The 23,022-nt window shown below is 45.4% G+C and overlaps 13 non-coding genes across 13 annotated transcripts; all 13 read left to right on the top strand.

Moving 5' to 3' along the window:
* Window positions 1-72, top strand: trnac-gca (transfer RNA cysteine (anticodon GCA)). The gene has a single exon. It is a non-coding gene; the product is annotated as a tRNA-Cys (tRNA).
* A 1,519-nt stretch (window positions 73-1,591) lies between these two features.
* On the top strand, window positions 1,592-1,663 carry trnac-gca (transfer RNA cysteine (anticodon GCA)). Its single transcript has one exon. It is a non-coding gene; the product is annotated as a tRNA-Cys (tRNA).
* Window positions 1,664-4,774: 3,111 nt separating this feature from the next.
* trnac-gca (transfer RNA cysteine (anticodon GCA)) lies at window positions 4,775-4,846 on the top strand. Its single transcript has one exon. It is a non-coding gene; the product is annotated as a tRNA-Cys (tRNA).
* Window positions 4,847-6,365: 1,519 nt separating this feature from the next.
* On the top strand, window positions 6,366-6,437 carry trnac-gca (transfer RNA cysteine (anticodon GCA)). Its single transcript has one exon. It is a non-coding gene; the product is annotated as a tRNA-Cys (tRNA).
* Window positions 6,438-7,956: 1,519 nt separating this feature from the next.
* Window positions 7,957-8,028, top strand: trnac-gca (transfer RNA cysteine (anticodon GCA)). The gene has a single exon. It is a non-coding gene; the product is annotated as a tRNA-Cys (tRNA).
* Window positions 8,029-9,547: 1,519 nt separating this feature from the next.
* On the top strand, window positions 9,548-9,620 carry trnac-gca (transfer RNA cysteine (anticodon GCA)). Its single transcript has one exon. It is a non-coding gene; the product is annotated as a tRNA-Cys (tRNA).
* Window positions 9,621-11,139: 1,519 nt separating this feature from the next.
* On the top strand, window positions 11,140-11,211 carry trnac-gca (transfer RNA cysteine (anticodon GCA)). The gene has a single exon. It is a non-coding gene; the product is annotated as a tRNA-Cys (tRNA).
* A 1,519-nt stretch (window positions 11,212-12,730) lies between these two features.
* Window positions 12,731-12,802, top strand: trnac-gca (transfer RNA cysteine (anticodon GCA)). Its single transcript has one exon. It is a non-coding gene; the product is annotated as a tRNA-Cys (tRNA).
* A 1,519-nt stretch (window positions 12,803-14,321) lies between these two features.
* On the top strand, window positions 14,322-14,393 carry trnac-gca (transfer RNA cysteine (anticodon GCA)). The gene has a single exon. It is a non-coding gene; the product is annotated as a tRNA-Cys (tRNA).
* Window positions 14,394-15,912: 1,519 nt separating this feature from the next.
* On the top strand, window positions 15,913-15,984 carry trnac-gca (transfer RNA cysteine (anticodon GCA)). Its single transcript has one exon. It is a non-coding gene; the product is annotated as a tRNA-Cys (tRNA).
* Window positions 15,985-17,503: 1,519 nt separating this feature from the next.
* On the top strand, window positions 17,504-17,575 carry trnac-gca (transfer RNA cysteine (anticodon GCA)). Its single transcript has one exon. It is a non-coding gene; the product is annotated as a tRNA-Cys (tRNA).
* A 3,111-nt stretch (window positions 17,576-20,686) lies between these two features.
* On the top strand, window positions 20,687-20,758 carry trnac-gca (transfer RNA cysteine (anticodon GCA)). Its single transcript has one exon. It is a non-coding gene; the product is annotated as a tRNA-Cys (tRNA).
* A 1,503-nt stretch (window positions 20,759-22,261) lies between these two features.
* On the top strand, window positions 22,262-22,333 carry trnac-gca (transfer RNA cysteine (anticodon GCA)). Its single transcript has one exon. It is a non-coding gene; the product is annotated as a tRNA-Cys (tRNA).
* Window positions 22,334-23,022: the final 689 nt, after the last annotated feature.

The following is a 23,022-nucleotide window of genomic DNA, read 5'->3' on the forward strand; positions in this document are numbered from 1 at the left end:
GGGGGTATAGCTCAGTGGTAGAGCATTTGACTGCAGATCAAGAGGTCCCTGGTTCAAATCCAGGTGCCCCCTCGTTACCATTTAGGCTCAATAATTAAAAATCTCTTTCTCCACAGTTGCTCTGTGTTCATTAACAATAATGCTGCTTCAGAGCTACTTTTCACCAACAGTCAATCCTTGTGGTGATGAAGCTGTAGATTGCTTATTTCGGTGAAAGAGTCAGCGCAAACTGCAGTGAGAAAAGTGAAACAGCAATTTTAGTGTTGGTTTAGGGATAAATGTAACCCAGGACCATGGCTGAGCTCCCTTGACCTTCTTCAAATAATGCCATGAGATCTTTTACACCCACCAGAGCTGACAGACAAGCCTCGGTTGAATGTGTCGCCTGAAAAATGGCCCTTGCAACAAGCCAGCACTTCCCTCAGACCTAAACTGAAGTGTTAGCCTGGATTATGTACTCAAATCTTTGGAGTGGGGTAGCTTGAACCCACAACATTTTGACTCACTAGTGCGAGTGCTACCACTGAGCTTCAGCTGATGAATAGGGCGAGCAGCCTGAGCAAACATTCTCAGAGCGAGGTCGTGCACCAAGAAAAGTGGGAGATTTTTAAATATTTGCAAAAGTTTCCACTGGCAGTGCACTACCCACCTCTTTTTCCCACAGCAGAATCCTGTCCCCAGATGGGCATTAATCCTGCGCACAGACCAGCGAGACCTTCCCCCATATTTTAATGACCTGGTGCCAGGAATGAGGCCGTGGGCATGGAGCGGGGCACCTCAGGAGCGGGTGAATATCCGGCTGGGCTGCAAATGTGCCCCAATTAAGAGAGGGTGGGGCTTGTGTGTAAATCTCAGGGCATTCTCGGTTGGATCATTCGGTTGCGAAGTTCATGGGACATTGGCTTGTGAGAGGGCTATAGCTCAGTGGTAGAACATTTGACTGCAGATTATAGAAGTTCCTGGTTGATATATAAATATCTCCTCATGAACTCCTCTGTTATCACAGAGAACGATAGTTATACCCGCCGTCCGCTACACCATGTCCATAGTTACGATAGAAAGATATAATACTGAAGGAGGCCTTTAGCTCCATTGTGCCTGCACCGTGTGTTTGGCAGAGCTGTTCAATTAATCCCACTCCACTTCCCTTACCCCATAGCCCTGTAGATGTTTCCCCTTCAAGGATTTATCCAATTCCTTTTTGAAAGTTACCATTGAATCTGCTTCCACCACCCTTGCAAACAGTGTATTCCAGACGACAACAACTTGCTGTGTAAAAAAATGTCTCCACATGTTGCCTTTTTTTCCCTTGTCAATCACCGTAAATCTGTGTCCTCCGGTTACTGGCCCTTCTGCCACTAGAAACAGCTTAATTTGCACAATAAAAAACTTCCATGATTTTGAACAGCTGAAAAATAACTCTGCATAAAATTTCTTGCCAATTTTGAAAGAAGGGTGAGGAGTCTCTTTAAAGCAATGGTTAGCTTTATCTAATATTTGTTTGACATGACCCCGTCATCTTCCTATCCCTCATGGTGTCCTGCGCTATGCAACATTTTGATGTGAAGCAGAAAGCTGCCAATAGGGCTCTGGGGGTATAGCTCAGTGGTAGAGCATTTGACTGCAGATCAAGAGGTCCCTGGTTCAAATCCAGGTGCCCGCTCGTTACCATTTAGGCTCAATAATTAAAAATCTCTTTCTCCACAGTTGCTCTGTGTTCATTAACAATAATGCTGCTTCAGAGCTACTTTTCACCAACAGTCAATCCTTGTGGTGATGAAGCTGTAGATTGCTTATTTCGGTGATAGAGTCAGCGCAAACTGCAGTGAGAAAAGAGAAACAGCAATTTTAGTGTTGGTTTAGGGATAAATGTAACCCAGGACCATGGCTGAGCTCCCTTGACCTTCTTCAAATAATGCCATGAGATCTTTTACACCCACCAGAGCTGACAGACAAGCCTCGGTTGAATGTGTCGCCTGAAAAATGGCCCTTGCAACAAGCCAGCACTTCCCTCAGACCTAAACTGAAGTGTTAGCCTGGATTATGTACTCAAGTCTTTGGAGTGGGGTAGCTTGAACCCACAACATTTTGACTCACTAGTGCGAGTGCTACCACTGAGCTTCAGCTGATGAATAGGGCGAGCAGCCTGAGCAAACATTCTCAGAGCGAGGCCGTGCACCAAGAAAAGTGGGAGATTTTTAAATATTTGCAAAAGTTTCCACTGGCAGTGCACTACCCACCTCTTTTTCCCACAGCAGAATCCTGTCCCCAGATGGGCATTAATCCTGCGCACAGACCAGCGAGACCTTCCCCCATATTTTAATGACCTGGTGCCAGGAATGAGGCCGTGGGCATGGAGCGGGGCACCTCAGGAGCGGGTGAATATCCGGCTGGGCTGCAAATGTGCCCCAATTAAGAGAGGGTGGGGCTTGTGTGTAAATCTCAGGGCATTCTCGGTTGGATCATTCGGTTGCGAAGTTCATGGGACATTGGCTTGTGAGAGGGCTATAGCTCAGTGGTAGAACATTTGACTGCAGATTATAGAAGTTCCTGGTTGATATATAAATATCTCCTCATGAACTCCTATGTTATCACAGAGAACGATAGTTATACCCGCCGTCCGCTACACCATGTCCATAGTTACGATAGAAAGATATAATACTGAAGGAGGCCTTTAGCTCCATTGTGCCTGCACCGTGTGTTTGGCAGAGCTGTTCAATTAATCCCACTCCACTTCCCTTACCCCATAGCCCTGTAGATGTTTCCCCTTCAAGGATTTATCCAATTCCTTTTTGAAAGTTACCATTGAATCTGCTTCCACCACCCTTGCAAACAGTGTATTCCAGACCACAACAACTTGCTGTGTAAAAAAATGTCTCCACATGTTGCCTTTTTTTCCCTTGTCAATCACCGTAAATCTGTGTCCTCCGGTTACTGGCCCTTCTGCCACTAGAAACAGCTTAATTTGCACAATAAAAAACTTCCATGATTTTGAACAGCTGAAAAATAACTCTGCATAAAATTTCTTGCCAATTTTGAAAGAAGGGTGAGGAGTCTCTTTAAAGCAATGGTTAGCTTTATCTAATACTTGTTTGACATGACCCCGTCATCTTCCTATCCCTCATGGTGTCCTGCGCTATGCAACATTTTGATGTGAAGCAGAAAGCTGCCAATAGGGCTCTGGGGGTATAGCTCAGTGGTAGAGCATTTGACTGCATATTCAAGAGGTCCCTGGTTCAAATCCAGGTGCCCCCTCGTTACCATTTAGGCTCAATAATTAAAAATCTCTTTCTCCGCAGTTGCTCTGTGTTCATTAACAATAATGCTGCTTCAGAGCTACTTTTCACCAACAGTCAATCCTTGTGGTGATGAAGCTGTAGATTGCTTATTTCGGTGATAGAGTCAGCGCAAACTGCAGTGAGAAAAGTGAAACAGCAATTTTAGTGTTGGTTTAGGGATAAATGTAACCCAGGACCATGGCTGAGCTCCCTTGACCTTCTTCAAATAATGCCATGAGATCTTTTACACCCACCAGAGCTGACAGACAAGCCTCGGTTGAATGTGTCGCCTGAAAAATGGCCCTTGCAACAAGCCAGCACTTCCCTCAGACCTAAACTGAAGTGTTAGCCTGGATTATGTACTCAAGTCTTTGGAGTGGGGTAGCTTGAACCCACAACATTTTGACTCACTAGTGCGAGTGCTACCACTGAGCTTCAGCTGATGAATAGGGCGAGCAGCCTGAGCAAACATTCTCAGAGCGAGGCCGTGCACCAAGAAAAGTGGGAGATTTTTAAATATTTGCAAAAGTTTCCACTGGCAGTGCACTACCCACCTCTTTTTCCCACAGCAGAATCCTGTCCCCAGATGGGCATTAATCCTGCGCACAGACCAGCGAGACCTTCCCCCATATTTTAATGACCTGGTGCCAGGAATGAGGCCGTGGGCATGGAGCGGGGCACCTCAGGAGCGGGTGAATATCCGGCTGGGCTGCAAATGTGCCCCAATTAAGAGAGGGTGGGGCTTGTGTGTAAATCTCAGGGCATTCTCGGTTGGATCATTCGGTTGCGAAGTTCATGGGACATTGGCTTGTGAGAGGGCTATAGCTCAGTGGTAGAACATTTGACTGCAGATTATAGAAGTTCCTGGTTGATATATAAATATCTCCTCATGAACTCCTATGTTATCACAGAGAACGATAGTTATACCCGCCGTCCGCTACACCATGTCCATATTTACGATAGAAAGATATAATACTGAAGGAGGCCTTTAGCTCCATTGTGCCTGCACCGTGTGTTTGGCAGAGCTGTTCAATTAATCCCACTCCACTTCCCTTACCCCATAGCCCTGTAGATGTTTCCCCTTCAAGGATTTATCCAATTCCTTTTTGAAAGTTACCATTGAATCTGCTTCCACCACCCTTGCAAACAGTGTATTCCAGACCACAACAACTTGCTGTGTAAAAAAATGTCTCCACATGTTGCCTTTTTTTCCCTTGTCAATCACCGTAAATCTGTGTCCTCCGGTTACTGGCCCTTCTGCCACTAGAAACAGCTTAATTTGCACAATAAAAAACTTCCATGATTTTGAACAGCTGAAAAATAACTCTGCATAAAATTTCTCGCCAATTTTGAAAGAAGGGTGAGGAGTCTCTTTAAAGCAATGGTTAGCTTTATCTAATATTTGTTTGACATGACCCCGTCATCTTCCTATCCCTCATGGTGTCCTGCGCTATGCAACATTTTGATGTGAAGCAGAAAGCTGCCAATAGGGCTCTGGGGGTATAGCTCAGTGGTAGAGCATTTGACTGCAGATCAAGAGGTCCCTGGTTCAAATCCAGGTGCCCCCTCGTTACCATTTAGGCTCAATAATTAAAAATCTCTTTCTCAGCAGTTGCTCTGTGTTCATTAACAATAATGCTGCTTCAGAGCTACTTTTCACCAACAGTCAATCCTTGTGGTGATGAAGCTGTAGATTGCTTATTTCGGTGATAGAGTCAGCGCAAACTGCAGTGAGAAAAGTGAAACAGCAATTTTAGTGTTGGTTTAGGGATAAATGTAACCCAGGACCATGGCTGAGCTCCCTTGACCTTCTTCAAATAATGCCATGAGATCTTTTACACCCACCAGAGCTGACAGACAAGCCTCGGTTGAATGTGTCGCCTGAAAAATGGCCCTTGCAACAAGCCAGCACTTCCCTCAGACCTAAACTGAAGTGTTAGCCTGGATTATGTACTCAAGTCTTTGGAGTGGGGTAGCTTGAACCCACAACATTTTGACTCACTAGTGCGAGTGCTACCACTGAGCTTCAGCTGATGAATAGGGCGAGCAGCCTGAGCAAACATTCTCAGAGCGAGGTCGTGCACCAAGAAAAGTGGGAGATTTTTAAATATTTGCAAAAGTTTCCACTGGCAGTGCACTACCCACCTCTTTTTCCCACAGCAGAATCCTGTCGCCAGATGGGCATTAATCCTGCGCACAGACCAGCGAGACCTTCCCCCATATTTTAATGACCTGGTGCCAGGAATGAGGCCGTGGGCATGGAGCGGGGCACCTCAGGAGCGGGTGAATATCCGGCTGGGCTGCAAATGTGCCCCAATTAAGAGAGGGTGGGGCTTGTGTGTAAATCTCAGGGCATTCTCGGTTGGATCATTCGGTTGCGAAGTTCATGGGACATTGGCTTGTGAGAGGGCTATAGCTCAGTGGTAGAACATTTGACTGCAGATTATAGAAGTTCCTGGTTGATATATAAATATCTCCTCATGAACTCCTCTGTTATCACAGAGAACGATAGTTATACCCGCCGTCCGCTACACCATGTCCATAGTTACGATAGAAAGATATAATACTGAAGGAGGCCTTTAGCTCCATTGTGCCTGCACCGTGTGTTTGGCAGAGCTGTTCAATTAATCCCACTCCACTTCCCTTACCCCATAGCCCTGTAGATGTTTCCCCTTCAAGGATTTATCCAATTCCTTTTTGAAAGTTACCATTGAATCTGCTTCCACCACCCTTGCAAACAGTGTATTCCAGACCACAACAACTTGCTGTGTAAAAAAATGTCTCCACATGTTGCCTTTTTTTCCCTTGTCAATCACCGTAAATCTGTGTCCTCCGGTTACTGGCCCTTCTGCCACTAGAAACAGCTTAATTTGCACAATAAAAAACTTCCATGATTTTGAACAGCTGAAAAATAACTCTGCATAAAATTTCTTGTCAATTTTGAAAGAAGGGTGAGGAGTCTCTTTAAAGCAATGGTTAGCTTTATCTAATATTTGTTTGACATGACCCCGTCATCTTCCTATCCCTCATGGTGTCCTGCGCTATGCAACATTTTGATGTGAAGCAGAAAGCTGCCAATAGGGCTCTGGGGGTATAGCTCAGTGGTAGAGCATTTGATTGCAGATCAAGAGGTCCCTGGTTCAAATCCAGGTGCCCCCTCGTTACCATTTAGGCTCAATAATTAAAAATCTCTTTCTCCGCAGTTGCTCTGTGTTCATTAACAATAATGCTGCTTCAGAGCTACTTTTCACCAACAGTCAATCCTTGTGGTGATGAAGCTGTAGATTGCTTATTTCGGTGATAGAGTCAGCGCAAACTGCAGTGAGAAAAGTGAAACAGCAATTTTAGTGTTGGTTTAGGGATAAATGTAACCCAGGACCATGGCTGAGCTCCCTTGACCTTCTTCAAATAATGCCATGAGATCTTTTACACCCACCAGAGCTGACAGACAAGCCTCGGTTGAATGTGTCGCCTGAAAAATGGCCCTTGCAACAAGCCAGCACTTCCCTCAGACCTAAACTGAAGTGTTAGCCTGGATTATGTACTCAAGTCTTTGGAGTGGGGTAGCTTGAACCCACAACATTTTGACTCACTAGTGCGAGTGCTACCACTGAGCTTCAGCTGATGAATAGGGCGAGCAGCCTGAGCAAACATTCTCAGAGCGAGGCCGTGCACCAAGAAAAGTGGGAGATTTTTAAATATTTGCAAAAGTTTCCACTGGCAGTGCACTACCCACCTCTTTTTCCCACAGCAGAATCCTGTCCCCAGATGGGCATTAATCCTGCGCACAGACCAGCGAGACCTTCCCCCATATTTTAATGACCTGGTGCCAGGAATGAGGCCGTGGGCATGGAGCGGGGCACCTCAGGAGCGGGTGAATATCCGGCTGGGCTGCAAATGTGCCCCAATTAAGAGAGGGTGGGGCTTGTGTGTAAATCTCAGGGCATTCTCGGTTGGATCATTCGGTTGCGAAGTTCATGGGACATTGGCTTGTGAGAGGGCTATAGCTCAGTGGTAGAACATTTGACTGCAGATTATAGAAGTTCCTGGTTGATATATAAATATCTCCTCATGAACTCCTATGTTATCACAGAGAACGATAGTTATACCCGCCGTCCGCTACACCATGTCCATAGTTACGATAGAAAGATATAATACTGAAGGAGGCCTTTAGCTCCATTGTGCCTGCACCGTGTGTTTGGCAGAGCTGTTCAATTAATCCCACTCCACTTCCCTTACCCCATAGCCCTGTAGATGTTTCCCCTTCAAGGATTTATCCAATTCCTTTTTGAAAGTTACCATTGAATCTGCTTCCACCACCCTTGCAAACAGTGTATTCCAGACCACAACAACTTGCTGTGTAAAAAAATGTCTCCACATGTTGCCTTTTTTTCCCTTGTCAATCACCGTAAATCTGTGTCCTCCGGTTACTGGCCCTTCTGCCACTAGAAACAGCTTAATTTGCACAATAAAAAACTTCCATGATTTTGAACAGCTGAAAAATAACTCTGCATAAAATTTCTTGTCAATTTTGAAAGAAGGGTGAGGAGTCTCTTTAAAGCAATGGTTAGCTTTATCTAATATTTGTTTGACATGACCCCGTCATCTTCCTATCCCTCATGGTGTCCTGCGCTATGCAACATTTTGATGTGAAGCAGAAAGCTGCCAATAGGGCTCTGGGGGTATAGCTCAGTGGTAGAGCATTTGATTGCAGATCAAGAGGTCCCTGGTTCAAATCCAGGTGCCCCCTCGTTACCATTTAGGCTCAATAATTAAAAATCTCTTTCTCCGCAGTTGCTCTGTGTTCATTAACAATAATGCTGCTTCAGAGCTACTTTTCACCAACAGTCAATCCTTGTGGTGATGAAGCTGTAGATTGCTTATTTCGGTGATAGAGTCAGCGCAAACTGCAGTGAGAAAAGTGAAACAGCAATTTTAGTGTTGGTTTAGGGATAAATGTAACCCAGGACCATGGCTGAGCTCCCTTGACCTTCTTCAAATAATGCCATGAGATCTTTTACACCCACCAGAGCTGACAGACAAGCCTCGGTTGAATGTGTCGCCTGAAAAATGGCCCTTGCAACAAGCCAGCACTTCCCTCAGACCTAAACTGAAGTGTTAGCCTGGATTATGTACTCAAGTCTTTGGAGTGGGGTAGCTTGAACCCACAACATTTTGACTCACTAGTGCGAGTGCTACCACTGAGCTTCAGCTGATGAATAGGGCGAGCAGCCTGAGCAAACATTCTCAGAGCGAGGTCGTGCACCAAGAAAAGTGGGAGATTTTTAAATATTTGCAAAAGTTTCCACTGGCAGTGCACTACCCACCTCTTTTTCCCACAGCAGAATCCTGTCCCCAGATGGGCATTAATCCTGCGCACAGACCAGCGAGACCTTCCCCCATATTTTAATGACCTGGTGCCAGGAATGAGGCCGTGGGCATGGAGCGGGGCACCTCAGGAGCGGGTGAATATCCGGCTGGGCTGCAAATGTGCCCCAATTAAGAGAGGGTGGGGCTTGTGTGTAAATCTCAGGGCATTCTCGGTTGGATCATTCGGTTGCGAAGTTCATGGGACATTGGCTTGTGAGAGGGCTATAGCTCAGTGGTAGAACATTTGACTGCAGATTATAGAAGTTCCTGGTTGATATATAAATATCTCCTCATGAACTCCTCTGTTATCACAGAGAACGATAGTTATACCCGCCGTCCGCTACACCATGTCCATAGTTACGATAGAAAGATATAATACTGAAGGAGGCCTTTAGCTCCATTGTGCCTGCACCGTGTGTTTGGCAGAGCTGTTCAATTAATCCCACTCCACTTCCCTTACCCCATAGCCCTGTAGATGTTTCCCCTTCAAGGATTTATCCAATTCCTTTTTGAAAGTTACCATTGAATCTGCTTCCACCACCCTTGCAAACAGTGTATTCCAGACCACAACAACTTGCTGTGTAAAAAAATGTCTCCACATGTTGCCTTTTTTTCCCTTGTCAATCACCGTAAATCTGTGTCCTCCGGTTACTGGCCCTTCTGCCACTAGAAACAGCTTAATTTGCACAATAAAAAACTTCCATGATTTTGAACAGCTGAAAAATAACTCTGCATAAAATTTCTTGCCAATTTTGAAAGAAGGGTGAGGAGTCTCTTTAAAGCAATGGTTAGCTTTATCTAATATTTGTTTGACATGACCCCGTCATCTTCCTATCCCTCATGGTGTCCTGCGCTATGCAACATTTTGATGTGAAGCAGAAAGCTGCCAATAGGGCTCTGGGGGTATAGCTCAGTGGTAGAGCATTTGACTGCAGATTCAAGAGGTCCCTGGTTCAAATCCAGGTGCCCCCTCGTTACCATTTAGGCTCAATAATTAAAAATCTCTTTCTCCGCAGTTGCTCTGTGTTCATTAACAATAATGCTGCTTCAGAGCTACTTTTCACCAACAGTCAATCCTTGTGGTGATGAAGCTGTAGATTGCTTATTTCGGTGATAGAGTCAGCGCAAACTGCAGTGAGAAAAGTGAAACAGCAATTTTAGTGTTGGTTTAGGGATAAATGTAACCCAGGACCATGGCTGAGCTCCCTTGACCTTCTTCAAATAATGCCATGAGATCTTTTACACCCACCAGAGCTGACAGACAAGCCTCGGTTGAATGTGTCGCCTGAAAAATGGCCCTTGCAACAAGCCAGCACTTCCCTCAGACCTAAACTGAAGTGTTAGCCTGGATTATGTACTCAAGTCTTTGGAGTGGGGTAGCTTGAACCCACAACATTTTGACTCACTAGTGCGAGTGCTACCACTGAGCTTCAGCTGATGAATAGGGCGAGCAGCCTGAGCAAACATTCTCAGAGCGAGGCCGTGCACCAAGAAAAGTGGGAGATTTTTAAATATTTGCAAAAGTTTCCACTGGCAGTGCACTACCCACCTCTTTTTCCCACAGCAGAATCCTGTCCCCAGATGGGCATTAATCCTGCGCACAGACCAGCGAGACCTTCCCCCATATTTTAATGACCTGGTGCCAGGAATGAGGCCGTGGGCATGGAGCGGGGCACCTCAGGAGCGGGTGAATATCCGGCTGGGCTGCAAATGTGCCCCAATTAAGAGAGGGTGGGGCTTGTGTGTAAATCTCAGGGCATTCTCGGTTGGATCATTCGGTTGCGAAGTTCATGGGACATTGGCTTGTGAGAGGGCTATAGCTCAGTGGTAGAACATTTGACTGCAGATTATAGAAGTTCCTGGTTGATATATAAATATCTCCTCATGAACTCCTATGTTATCACAGAGAACGATAGTTATACCCGCCGTCCGCTACACCATGTCCATAGTTACGATAGAAAGATATAATACTGAAGGAGGCCTTTAGCTCCATTGTGCCTGCACCGTGTGTTTGGCAGAGCTGTTCAATTAATCCCACTCCACTTCCCTTACCCCATAGCCCTGTAGATGTTTCCCCTTCAAGGATTTATCCAATTCCTTTTTGAAAGTTACCATTGAATCTGCTTCCACCACCCTTGCAAACAGTGTATTCCAGACCACAACAACTTGCTGTGTAAAAAAATGTCTCCACATGTTGCCTTTTTTTCCCTTGTCAATCACCGTAAATCTGTGTCCTCCGGTTACTGGCCCTTCTGCCACTAGAAACAGCTTAATTTGCACAATAAAAAACTTCCATGATTTTGAACAGCTGAAAAATAACTCTGCATAAAATTTCTCGCCAATTTTGAAAGAAGGGTGAGGAGTCTCTTTAAAGCAATGGTTAGCTTTATCTAATATTTGTTTGACATGACCCCGTCATCTTCCTATCCCTCATGGTGTCCTGCGCTATGCAACATTTTGATGTGAAGCAGAAAGCTGCTAATAGGGCTCTGGGGGTATAGCTCAGTGGTAGAGCATTTGACTGCAGATCAAGAGGTCCCTGGTTCAAATCCAGGTGCCTCCTAGTTACCATTTAGGCTCAATAATTAAAAATCTCTTTCTCAGCAGTTGCTCTGTGTTCATTAACAATAATGCTGCTTCAGAGCTACTTTTCACCAACAGTCAATCCTTGTGGTGATGAAGCTGTAGATTGCTTATTTCGGTGATAGAGTCAGCGCAAACTGCAGTGAGAAAAGTGAAACAGCAATTTTAGTGTTGGTTTAGGGATAAATGTAACCCAGGACCATGGCTGAGCTCCCTTGACCTTCTTCAAATAATGCCATGAGATCTTTTACACCCACCAGAGCTGACAGACAAGCCTCGGTTGAATGTGTCGCCTGAAAAATGGCCCTTGCAACAAGCCAGCACTTCCCTCAGACCTAAACTGAAGTGTTAGCCTGGATTATGTACTCAAGTCTTTGGAGTGGGGTAGCTTGAACCCACAACATTTTGACTCACTAGTGCGAGTGCTACCACTGAGCTTCAGCTGATGAATAGGGCGAGCAGCCTGAGCAAACATTCTCAGAGCGAGGTCGTGCACCAAGAAAAGTGGGAGATTTTTAAATATTTGCAAAAGTTTCCACTGGCAGTGCACTACCCACCTCTTATTCCCACAGCAGAATCCTGTCGCCAGATGGGCATTAATCCTGCGCACAGACCAGCGAGACCTTCCCCCATATTTTAATGACCTGGTGCCAGGAATGAGGCCGTGGGCATGGAGCGGGGCACCTCAGGAGCGGGTGAATATCCGGCTGGGCTGCAAATGTGCCCCAATTAAGAGAGGGTGGGGCTTGTGTGTAAATCTCAGGGCATTCTCGGTTGGATCATTCGGTTGCGAAGTTCATGGGACATTGGCTTGTGAGAGGGCTATAGCTCAGTGGTAGAACATTTGACTGCAGATTATAGAAGTTCCTGGTTGATATATAAATATCTCCTCATGAACTCCTCTGTTATCACAGAGAACGATAGTTATACCCGCCGTCCGCTACACCATGTCCATAGTTACGATAGAAAGATATAATACTGAAGGAGGCCTTTAGCTCCATTGTGCCTGCACCGTGTGTTTGGCAGAGCTGTTCAATTAATCCCACTCCACTTCCCTTACCCCATAGCCCTGTAGATGTTTCCCCTTCAAGGATTTATCCAATTCCTTTTTGAAAGTTACCATTGAATCTGCTTCCACCACCCTTGCAAACAGTGTATTCCAGACCACAACAACTTGCTGTGTAAAAAAATGTCTCCACATGTTGCCTTTTTTTCCCTTGTCAATCACCGTAAATCTGTGTCCTCCGGTTACTGGCCCTTCTGCCACTAGAAACAGCTTAATTTGCACAATAAAAAACTTCCATGATTTTGAACAGCTGAAAAATAACTCTGCATAAAATTTCTCGCCAATTTTGAAAGAAGGGTGAGGAGTCTCTTTAAAGCAATGGTTAGCTTTATCTAATATTTGTTTGACATGACCCCGTCATCTTCCTATCCCTCATGGTGTCCTGCGCTATGCAACATTTTGATGTGAAGCAGAAAGCTGCTAATAGGGCTCTGGGGGTATAGCTCAGTGGTAGAGCATTTGACTGCAGATTAAGAGGTCCCTGGTTCAAATCCAGGTGCCCCCTCGTTACCATTTAGGCTCAATAATTAAAAATCTCTTTCTCCACAGTTGCTCTGTGTTCATTAACAATAATGCTGCTTCAGAGCTACTTTTCACCAACAGTCAATCCTTGTGGTGATGAAGCTGTAGATTGCTTATTTCGGTGATAGAGTCAGCGCAAACTGCAGTGAGAAAAGTGAAACAGCAATTTTAGTGTTGGTTTAGGGATAAATGTAACCCAGGACCATGGCTGAGCTCCCTTGACCTTCTTCAAATAATGCCATGAGATCTTTTACACCCACCAGAGCTGACAGACAAGCCTCGGTTGAATGTGTCGCCTGAAAAATGGCCCTTGCAACAAGCCAGCACTTCCCTCAGACCTAAACTGAAGTGTTAGCCTGGATTATGTACTCAAGTCTTTGGAGTGGGGTAGCTTGAACCCACAACATTTTGACTCACTAGTGCGAGTGCTACCACTGAGCTTCAGCTGATGAATAGGGCGAGCAGCCTGAGCAAACATTCTCAGAGCGAGGTCGTGCACCAAGAAAAGTGGGAGATTTTTAAATATTTGCAAAAGTTTCCACTGGCAGTGCACTACCCACCTCTTTTTCCCACAGCAGAATCCTGTCCCCAGATGGGCATTAATCCTGCGCACAGACCAGCGAGACCTTCCCCCATATTTTAATGACCTGGTGCCAGGAATGAGGCCGTGGGCATGGAGCGGGGCACCTCAGGAGCGGGTGAATATCCGGCTGGGCTGCAAATGTGCCCCAATTAAGAGAGGGTGGGGCTTGTGTGTAAATCTCAGGGCATTCTCGGTTGGATCATTCGGTTGCGAAGTTCATGGGACATTGGCTTGTGAGAGGGCTATAGCTCAGTGGTAGAACATTTGACTGCAGATTATAGAAGTTCCTGGTTGATATATAAATATCTCCTCATGAACTCCTATGTTATCACAGAGAACGATAGTTATACCCGCCGTCCGCTACACCATGTCCATAGTTACGATAGAAAGATATAATACTGAAGGAGGCCTTTAGCTCCATTGTGCCTGCACCGTGTGTTTGGCAGAGCTGTTCAATTAATCCCACTCCACTTCCCTTACCCCATAGCCCTGTAGATGTTTCCCCTTCAAGGATTTATCCAATTCCTTTTTGAAAGTTACCATTGAATCTGCTTCCACCACCCTTGCAAACAGTGTATTCCAGACCACAACAACTTGCTGTGTAAAAAAATGTCTCCACATGTTGCCTTTTTTTCCCTTGTCAATCACCGTAAATCTGTGTCCTCCGGTTACTGGCCCTTCTGCCACTAGAAACAGCTTAATTTGCACAATAAAAAACTTCCATGATTTTGAACAGCTGAAAAATATCTCTGCATAAAATTTCTCGCCAATTTTGAAAGAAGGGTGAGGAGTCTCTTTAAAGCAATGGTTAGCTTTATCTAATATTTGTTTGACATGACCCCGTCATCTTCCTATCCCTCATGGTGTCCTGCGCTATGCAACATTTTGATGTGAAGCAGAAAGCTGCCAATAGGGCTCTGGGGGTATAGCTCAGTGGTAGAGCATTTGACTGCAGATCAAGAGGTCCCTGGTTCAAATCCAGGTGCCCCCTCGTTACCATTTAGGCTCAATAATTAAAAATCTCTTTCTCAGCAGTTGCTCTGTGTTCATTAACAATAATGCTGCTTCAGAGCTACTTTTCACCAACAGTCAATCCTTGTGGTGATGAAGCTGTAGATTGCTTATTTCGGTGATAGAGTCAGCGCAAACTGCAGTGAGAAAAGTGAAACAGCAATTTTAGTGTTGGTTTAGGGATAAATGTAACCCAGGACCATGGCTGAGCTCCCTTGACCTTCTTCAAATAATGCCATGAGATCTTTTACACCCACCAGAGCTGACAGACAAGCCTCGGTTGAATGTGTCGCCTGAAAAATGGCCCTTGCAACAAGCCAGCACTTCCCTCAGACCTAAACTGAAGTGTTAGCCTGGATTATGTACTCAAGTCTTTGGAGTGGGGTAGCTTGAACCCACAACATTTTGACTCACTAGTGCGAGTGCTACCACTGAGCTTCAGCTGATGAATAGGGCGAGCAGCCTGAGCAAACATTCTCAGAGCGAGGTCGTGCACCAAGAAAAGTGGGAGATTTTTAAATATTTGCAAAAGTTTCCACTGGCAGTGCACTACCCACCTCTTTTTCCCACAGCAGAATCCTGTCGCCAGATGGGCATTAATCCTGCGCACAGACCAGCGAGACCTTCCCCCATATTTTAATGACCTGGTGCCAGGAATGAGGCCGTGGGCATGGAGCGGGGCACCTCAGGAGCGGGTGAATATCCGGCTGGGCTGCAAATGTGCCCCAATTAAGAGAGGGTGGGGCTTGTGTGTAAATCTCAGGGCATTCTCGGTTGGATCATTCGGTTGCGAAGTTCTTGGGACATTGGCTTGTGAGAGGGCTATAGCTCAGTGGTAGAACATTTGACTGCAGATTATAGAAGTTCCTGGTTGATATATAAATATCTCCTCATGAACTCCTCTGTTATCACAGAGAACGATAGTTATACCCGCCGTCCGCTACACCATGTCCATAGTTACGATAGAAAGATATAATACTGAAGGAGGCCTTTAGCTCCATTGTGCCTGCACCGTGTGTTTGGCAGAGCTGTTCAATTAATCCCACTCCACTTCCCTTACCCCATAGCCCTGTAGATGTTTCCCCTTCAAGGATTTATCCAATTCCTTTTTGAAAGTTACCATTGAATCTGCTTCCACCACCCTTGCAAACAGTGTATTCCAGACCACAACAACTTGCTGTGTAAAAAAATGTCTCCACATGTTGCCTTTTTTTCCCTTGTCAATCACCGTAAATCTGTGTCCTCCGGTTACTGGCCCTTCTGCCACTAGAAACAGCTTAATTTGCACAATAAAAAACTTCCATGATTTTGAACAGCTGAAAAATAACTCTGCATAAAATTTCTCGCCAATTTTGAAAGAAGGGTGAGGAGTCTCTTTAAAGCAATGGTTAGCTTTATCTAATATTTGTTTGACATGACCCCGTCATCTTCCTATCCCTCATGGTGTCCTGCGCTATGCAACATTTTGATGTGAAGCAGAAAGCTGCCAATAGGGCTCTGGGGGTATAGCTCAGTGGTAGAGCATTTGACTGCAGATCAAGAGGTCCCTGGTTCAAATCCAGGTGCCCCCTCATTACCATTTAGGCTCAATAATGAAAAATCTCTTTCTCCACAGTTGCTCTGTGTTCATTAACAATAATGCTGCTTCAGAGCTACTTTTCACCAACAGTCAATCCTTGTGGTGATGAAGCTGTAGATTGCTTATTTCGGTGATAGAGTCAGCGCAAACTGCAGTGAGAAAAGTGAAACAGCAATTTTAGTGTTGGTTTAGGGATAAATGTAACCCAGGACCATGGCTGAGCTCCCTTGACCTTCTTCAAATAATGCCATGAGATCTTTTACACCCACCAGAGCTGACAGACAAGCCTCGGTTGAATGTGTCGCCTGAAAAATGGCCCTTGCAACAAGCCAGCACTTCCCTCAGACCTAAACTGAAGTGTTAGCCTGGATTATGTACTCAAGTCTTTGGAGTGGGGTAGCTTGAACCCACAACATTTTGACTCACTAGTGCGAGTGCTACCACTGAGCTTCAGCTGATGAATAGGGCGAGCAGCCTGAGCAAACATTCTCAGAGCGAGGTCGTGCACCAAGAAAAGTGGGAGATTTTTAAATATTTGCAAAAGTTTCCACTGGCAGTGCACTACCCACCTCTTTTTCCCACAGCAGAATCCTGTCGCCAGATGGGCATTAATCCAGCGCACAGACCAGCGAGACCTTCCCCCATATTTTAATGACCTGGTGCCAGGAATGAGGCCGTGGGCATGGAGCGGGGCACCTCAGGAGCGGGTGAATATCCGGCTGGGCTGCAAATGTGCCCCAATTAAGAGAGGGTGGGGCTTGTGTGTAAATCTCAGGGCATTCTCGGTTGGATCATTCGGTTGCGAAGTTCATGGGACATTGGCTTGTGAGAGGGCTATAGCTCAGTGGTAGAACATTTGACTGCAGATTATAGAAGTTCCTGGTTGATATATAAATATCTCCTCATGAACTCCTCTGTTATCACAGAGAACGATAGTTATACCCGCCGTCCGCTACACCATGTCCATAGTTACGATAGAAAGATATAATACTGAAGGAGGCCTTTAGCTCCATTGTGCCTGCACCGTGTGTTTGGCAGAGCTGTTCAATTAATCCCACTCCACTTCCCTTACCCCATAGCCCTGTAGATGTTTCCCCTTCAAGGATTTATCCAATTCCTTTTTGAAAGTTACCATTGAATCTGCTTCCACCACCCTTGCAAACAGTGTATTCCAGACCACAACAACTTGCTGTGTAAAAAAATGTCTCCACATGTTGCCTTTTTTTCCCTTGTCAATCACCGTAAATCTGTGTCCTCCGGTTACTGGCCCTTCTGCCACTAGAAACAGCTTAATTTGCACAATAAAAAACTTCCATGATTTTGAACAGCTGAAAAATAACTCTGCATAAAATTTCTTGTCAATTTTGAAAGAAGGGTGAGGAGTCTCTTTAAAGCAATGGTTAGCTTTATCTAATATTTGTTTGACATGACCCCGTCATCTTCCTATCCCTCATGGTGTCCTGCGCTATGCAACATTTTGATGTGAAGCAGAAAGCTGCCAATAGGGCTCTGGGGGTATAGCTCAGTGGTAGAGCATTTGATTGCAGATCAAGAGGTCCCTGGTTCAAATCCAGGTGCCCCCTCGTTACCATTTAGGCTCAATAATTAAAAATCTCTTTCTCCACAGTTGCTCTGTGTTCATTAACAATAATGCTGCTTCAGAGCTACTTTTCACCAACAGTCAATCCTTGTGGTGATGAAGCTGTAGATTGCTTATTTCGGTGATAGAGTCAGCACAAACTGCAGTGAGAAAAGTGAAACAGCAATTTTAGTGTTGGTTTAGGGATAAATGTAACCCAGGACCATGGCTGAGCTCCCTTGACCTTCTTCAAATAATGCCATGAGATCTTTTACACCCACCAGAGCTGACAGACAAGCCTCGGTTGAATGTGTCGCCTGAAAAATGGCCCTTGCAACAAGCCAGCACTTCCCTCAGACCTAAACTGAAGTGTTAGCCTGGATTATGTACTCAAGTCTTTGGAGTGGGGTAGCTTGAACCCACAACATTTTGACTCACTAGTGCGAGTGCTACCACTGAGCTTCAGCTGATGAATAGGGCGAGCAGCCTGAGCAAACATTCTCAGAGCGAGGTCGTGCACCAAGAAAAGTGGGAGATTTTTAAATATTTGCAAAAGTTTCCACTGGCAGTGCACTACCCACCTCTTTTTCCCACAGCAGAATCCTGTCCCCAGATGGGCATTAATCCTGCGCACAGACCAGCGAGACCTTCCCCCATATTTTAATGACCTGGTGCCAGGAATGAGGCCGTGGGCATGGAGCGGGGCACCTCAGGAGCGGGTGAATATCCGGCTGGGCTGCAAATGTGCCCCAATTAAGAGAGGGTGGGGCTTGTGTGTAAATCTCAGGGCATTCTCGGTTGGATCATTCGGTTGCGAAGTTCATGGGACATTGGCTTGTGAGAGGGCTATAGCTCAGTGGTAGAACATTTGACTGCAGATTATAGAAGTTCCTGGTTGATATATAAATATCTCCTCATGAACTCCTATGTTATCACAGAGAACGATAGTTATACCCGCCGTCCGCTACACCATGTCCATAGTTACGATAGAAAGATATAATACTGAAGGAGGCCTTTAGCTCCATTGTGCCTGCACCGTGTGTTTGGCAGAGCTGTTCAATTAATCCCACTCCACTTCCCTTACCCCATAGCCCTGTAGATGTTTCCCCTTCAAGGATTTATCCAATTCCTTTTTGAAAGTTACCATTGAATCTGCTTCCACCACCCTTGCAAACAGTGTATTCCAGACCACAACAACTTGCTGTGTAAAAAAATGTCTCCACATGTTGCCTTTTTTTCCCTTGTCAATCACCGTAAATCTGTGTCCTCCGGTTACTGGCCCTTCTGCCACTAGAAACAGCTTAATTTGCACAATAAAAAACTTCCATGATTTTGAACAGCTGAAAAATAACTCTGCATAAAATTTCTCGCCAATTTTGAAAGAAGGGTGAGGAGTCTCTTTAAAGCAATGGTTAGCTTTATCTAATATTTGTTTGACATGACCCCGTCATCTTCCTATCCCTCATGGTGTCCTGCGCTATGCAACATTTTGATGTGAAGCAGAAAACTGCTAATAGGGCTCTGGGGGTATAGCTCAGTGGTAGAGCATTTGACTGTAGATCAAAGAGGTCCCTGGTTCAAATGCAGGTGCCCCCTCGTTACCATTTAGGCTCAATAATTAAAAATCTCTTTCTCCACAGTTGCTCTGTGTTCATTAACAATAATGCTGCTTCAGAGCTACTTTTCACCAACAGTCAATCCTTGTGGTGATGAAGCTGTAGATTGCTTATTTCGGTGATAGAGTCAGCGCAAACTGCAGTGAGAAAAGTGAAACAGCAATTTTAGTGTTGGTTTAGGGATAAATGTAACCCAGGACCATGGCTGAGCTCCCTGGACCTTCTTCAAATAATGCCATGAGATCTTTTACACCCACCAGAGCTGACAGACAAGCCTCGGTTGAATGTGTCGCCTGAAAAATGGCCCTTGCAACAAGCCAGCACTTCCCTCAGACCTAAACTGAAGTGTTAGCCTGGATTATGTACTCAAGTCTTTGGAGTGGGGTAGCTTGAACCCACAACATTTTGACTCACTAGTGCGAGTGCTACCACTGAGCTTCAGCTGATGAATAGGGCGAGCAGCCTGAGCAAACATTCTCAGAGCGAGGTCGTGCACCAAGAAAAGTGGGAGATTTTTAAATATTTGCAAAAGTTTCCACTGGCAGTGCACTACCCACCTCTTTTTCCCACAGCAGAATCCTGTCCCCAGATGGGCATTAATCCTGCGCACAGACCAGCGAGACCTTCCCCCATATTTTAATGACCTGGTGCCAGGAATGAGGCCGTGGGCATGGAGCGGGGCACCTCAGGAGCGGGTGAATATCCGGCTGGGCTGCAAATGTGCCCCAATTAAGAGAGGGTGGGGCTTGTGTGTAAATCTCAGGGCATTCTCGGTTGGATCATTCGGTTGCGAAGTTCATGGGACATTGGCTTGTGAGAGGGCTATAGCTCAGTGGTAGAACATTTGACTGCAGATTATAGAAGTTCCTGGTTGATATATAAATATCTCCTCATGAACTCCTATGTTATCACAGAGAACGATAGTTATACCCGCCGTCCGCTACACCATGTCCATAGTTACGATAGAAAGATATAATACTGAAGGAGGCCTTTAGCTCCATTGTGCCTGCACCGTGTGTTTGGCAGAGCTGTTCAATTAATCCCACTCCACTTCCCTTACCCCATAGCCCTGTAGATGTTTCCCCTTCAAGGATTTATCCAATTCCTTTTTGAAAGTTACCATTGAATCTGCTTCCACCACCCTTGCAAACAGTGTATTCCAGACCACAACAACTTGCTGTGTAAAAAAATGTCTCCACATGTTGCCTTTTTTTCCCTTGTCAATCACCGTAAATCTGTGTCCTCCGGTTACTGGCCCTTCTGCCACTAGAAACAGCTTAATTTGCACAATAAAAAACTTCCATGATTTTGAACAGCTGAAAAATAACTCTGCATAAAATCTCTCGCCAATTTTGAAAGAAGGGTGAGGAGTCTCTTTAAAGCAATGGTTAGCTTTATCTAATATTTGTTTGACATGACCCCGTCATCTTCCTATCCCTCATGGTGTCCTGCGCTATGCAACATTTTGATGTGAAGCAGAAAGCTGCCAATAGGGCTCTGGGGGTATAGCTCAGTGGTAGAGCATTTGACTGCAGATCAAGAGGTCCCTGGTTCAAATCCAGGTGCCCCCTCGTTACCATTTAGGCTCAATAATTAAAAATCTCTTTCTCCACAGTTGCTCTGTGTTCATTAACAATAATGCTGCTTCAGAGCTACTTTTCACCAACAGTCAATCCTTGTGGTGATGAAGCTGTAGATTGCTTATTTCGGTGATAGAGTCAGCGCAAACTGCAGTGAGAAAAGTGAAACAGCAATTTTAGTGTTGGTTTAGGGATAAATGTAACCCAGGACCATGGCTGAGCTCCCTTGACCTTCTTCAAATAATGCCATGAGATCTTTTACACCCACCAGAGCTGACAGACAAGCCTCGGTTGAATGTGTCGCCTGAAAAATGGCCCTTGCAACAAGCCAGCACTTCCCTCAGACCTAAACTGAAGTGTTAGCCTGGATTATGTACTCAAGTCTTTGGAGTGGGGTAGCTTGAACCCACAACATTTTGACTCACTAGTGCGAGTGCTACCACTGAGCTTCAGCTGATGAATAGGGCGAGCAGCCTGAGCAAACATTCTCAGAGCGAGGTCGTGCACCAAGAAAAGTGGGAGATTTTTAAATATTTGCAAAAGTTTCCACTGGCAGTGCACTACCCACCTCTTTTTCCCACAGCAGAATCCTGTCCCCAGATGGGCATTAATCCTGCGCACAGACCAGCGAGACCTTCCCCCATATGTTAATGACCTGGTGCCAGGAATGAGGCCGTGGGCATGGAGCGGGTGAATATCCGGCTGGGCTGCAAATGTGCCCCAATTAAGAGAGGGTGGGGCTTGTGTGTAAATCTCAGGGCATTCTCGGTTGGATCATTCGGTTGCGAAGTTCATGGGACATTGGCTTGTGAGAGGGCTATAGCTCAGTGGTAGAACATTTGACTGCAGATTATAGAAGTTCCTGGTTGATATATAAATATCTCCTCATGAACTCCTATGTTATCACAGAGAACGATAGTTATACCCGCCGTCCGCTACACCATGTCCATAGTTACGATAGAAAGATATAATACTGAAGGAGGCCTTTAGCTCCATTGTGACTGCATCGTGTGTTTGGCAGAGCTGTTCAATTAATCCCACTCCACTTCCCTTACCCCATAGCCCTGTAGATGTTTCCCCTTCAAGGATTTATCCAATTCCTTTTTGAAAGTTACCATTGAATCTGCTTCCACCACCCTTGCAAACAGTGTATTCCAGACCACAACAACTTGCTGTGTAAAAAAATGTCTCCACATGTTGCCTTTTTTTCCCTTGTCAATCACCGTAAATCTGTGTCCTCCGGTTACTGGCCCTTCTGCCACTAGAAACAGCTTAATTTGCACAATAAAAAACTTCCATGATTTTGAACAGCTGAAAAATAACTCTGCATAAAATTTCTCGCCAATTTTGAAAGAAGGGTGAGGAGTCTCTTTAAAGCAATGGTTAGCTTTATCTAATATTTGTTTGACATGACCCCGTCATCTTCCTATCCCTCATGGTGTCCTGCGCTATGCAACATTTTGATGTGAAGCAGAAAGCTGCCAACAGGGCTCTGGGGATATAGCTCAGTGGTAGAGCATTTGACTGCAGATCAAGAGGTCCCTGGTTCAAATCCAGGTGCCCCCTCGTTACCATTTAGGCTCAATAATTAAAAATCTCTTTCTCCACAGTTGCTCTGTGTTTATTAACAATAATGCTGCTTCAGAGCTACTTTTCACCAACAGTCAATCCTTGTGGTGATGAAGCTGTAGATTGCTTATTTCGGTGATAGAGTCAGTGCAAACTGCAGTGAGAAAAGTGAAACAGCAATTTTAGTGTTGGCTTAGGGATAAATGTAACCCAGGACCATGGCTGAGCTCCCTTGACCTTCTTCAAATAATGCCATGAGATCTTTTACACCCACCAGAGCTGACAGACAAGCCTCGGTTGAATGTGTCGCCTGAAAAATGGCCCTTGCAACAAGCCAGCACTTCCCTCAGACCTAAACTGAAGTGTTAGCCTGGATTATGTACTCAAGTCTTTGGAGTGGGGTAGCTTGAACCCACAACATTTTGACTCACTAGTGCGAGTGCTACCACTGAGCTTCAGCTGATGAATAGGGCGAGCAGCCTGAGCAAACATTCTCAGAGCGAGGTCGTGCACCAAGAAAAGTGGGAGATTTTTAAATATTTGCAAAAGTTTCCACTGGCAGTGCACTACCCACCTCTTTTTCCCACAGCAGAATCCTGTCCCCAGATGGGCATTAATCCTGCGCACAAACCAGCGAGACCTTCCCCCATATGTTAATGACCTGGTGCCAGGAATGAGGCCGTGGG

Source organism: Somniosus microcephalus, chromosome 24 (assembly GCF_052327205.1).
Source record: "Somniosus microcephalus isolate GS21.2 chromosome 24, FLI_Smic_1.0, whole genome shotgun sequence".
Taxonomy (NCBI): domain Eukaryota; kingdom Metazoa; phylum Chordata; class Chondrichthyes; order Squaliformes; family Somniosidae; genus Somniosus; species Somniosus microcephalus.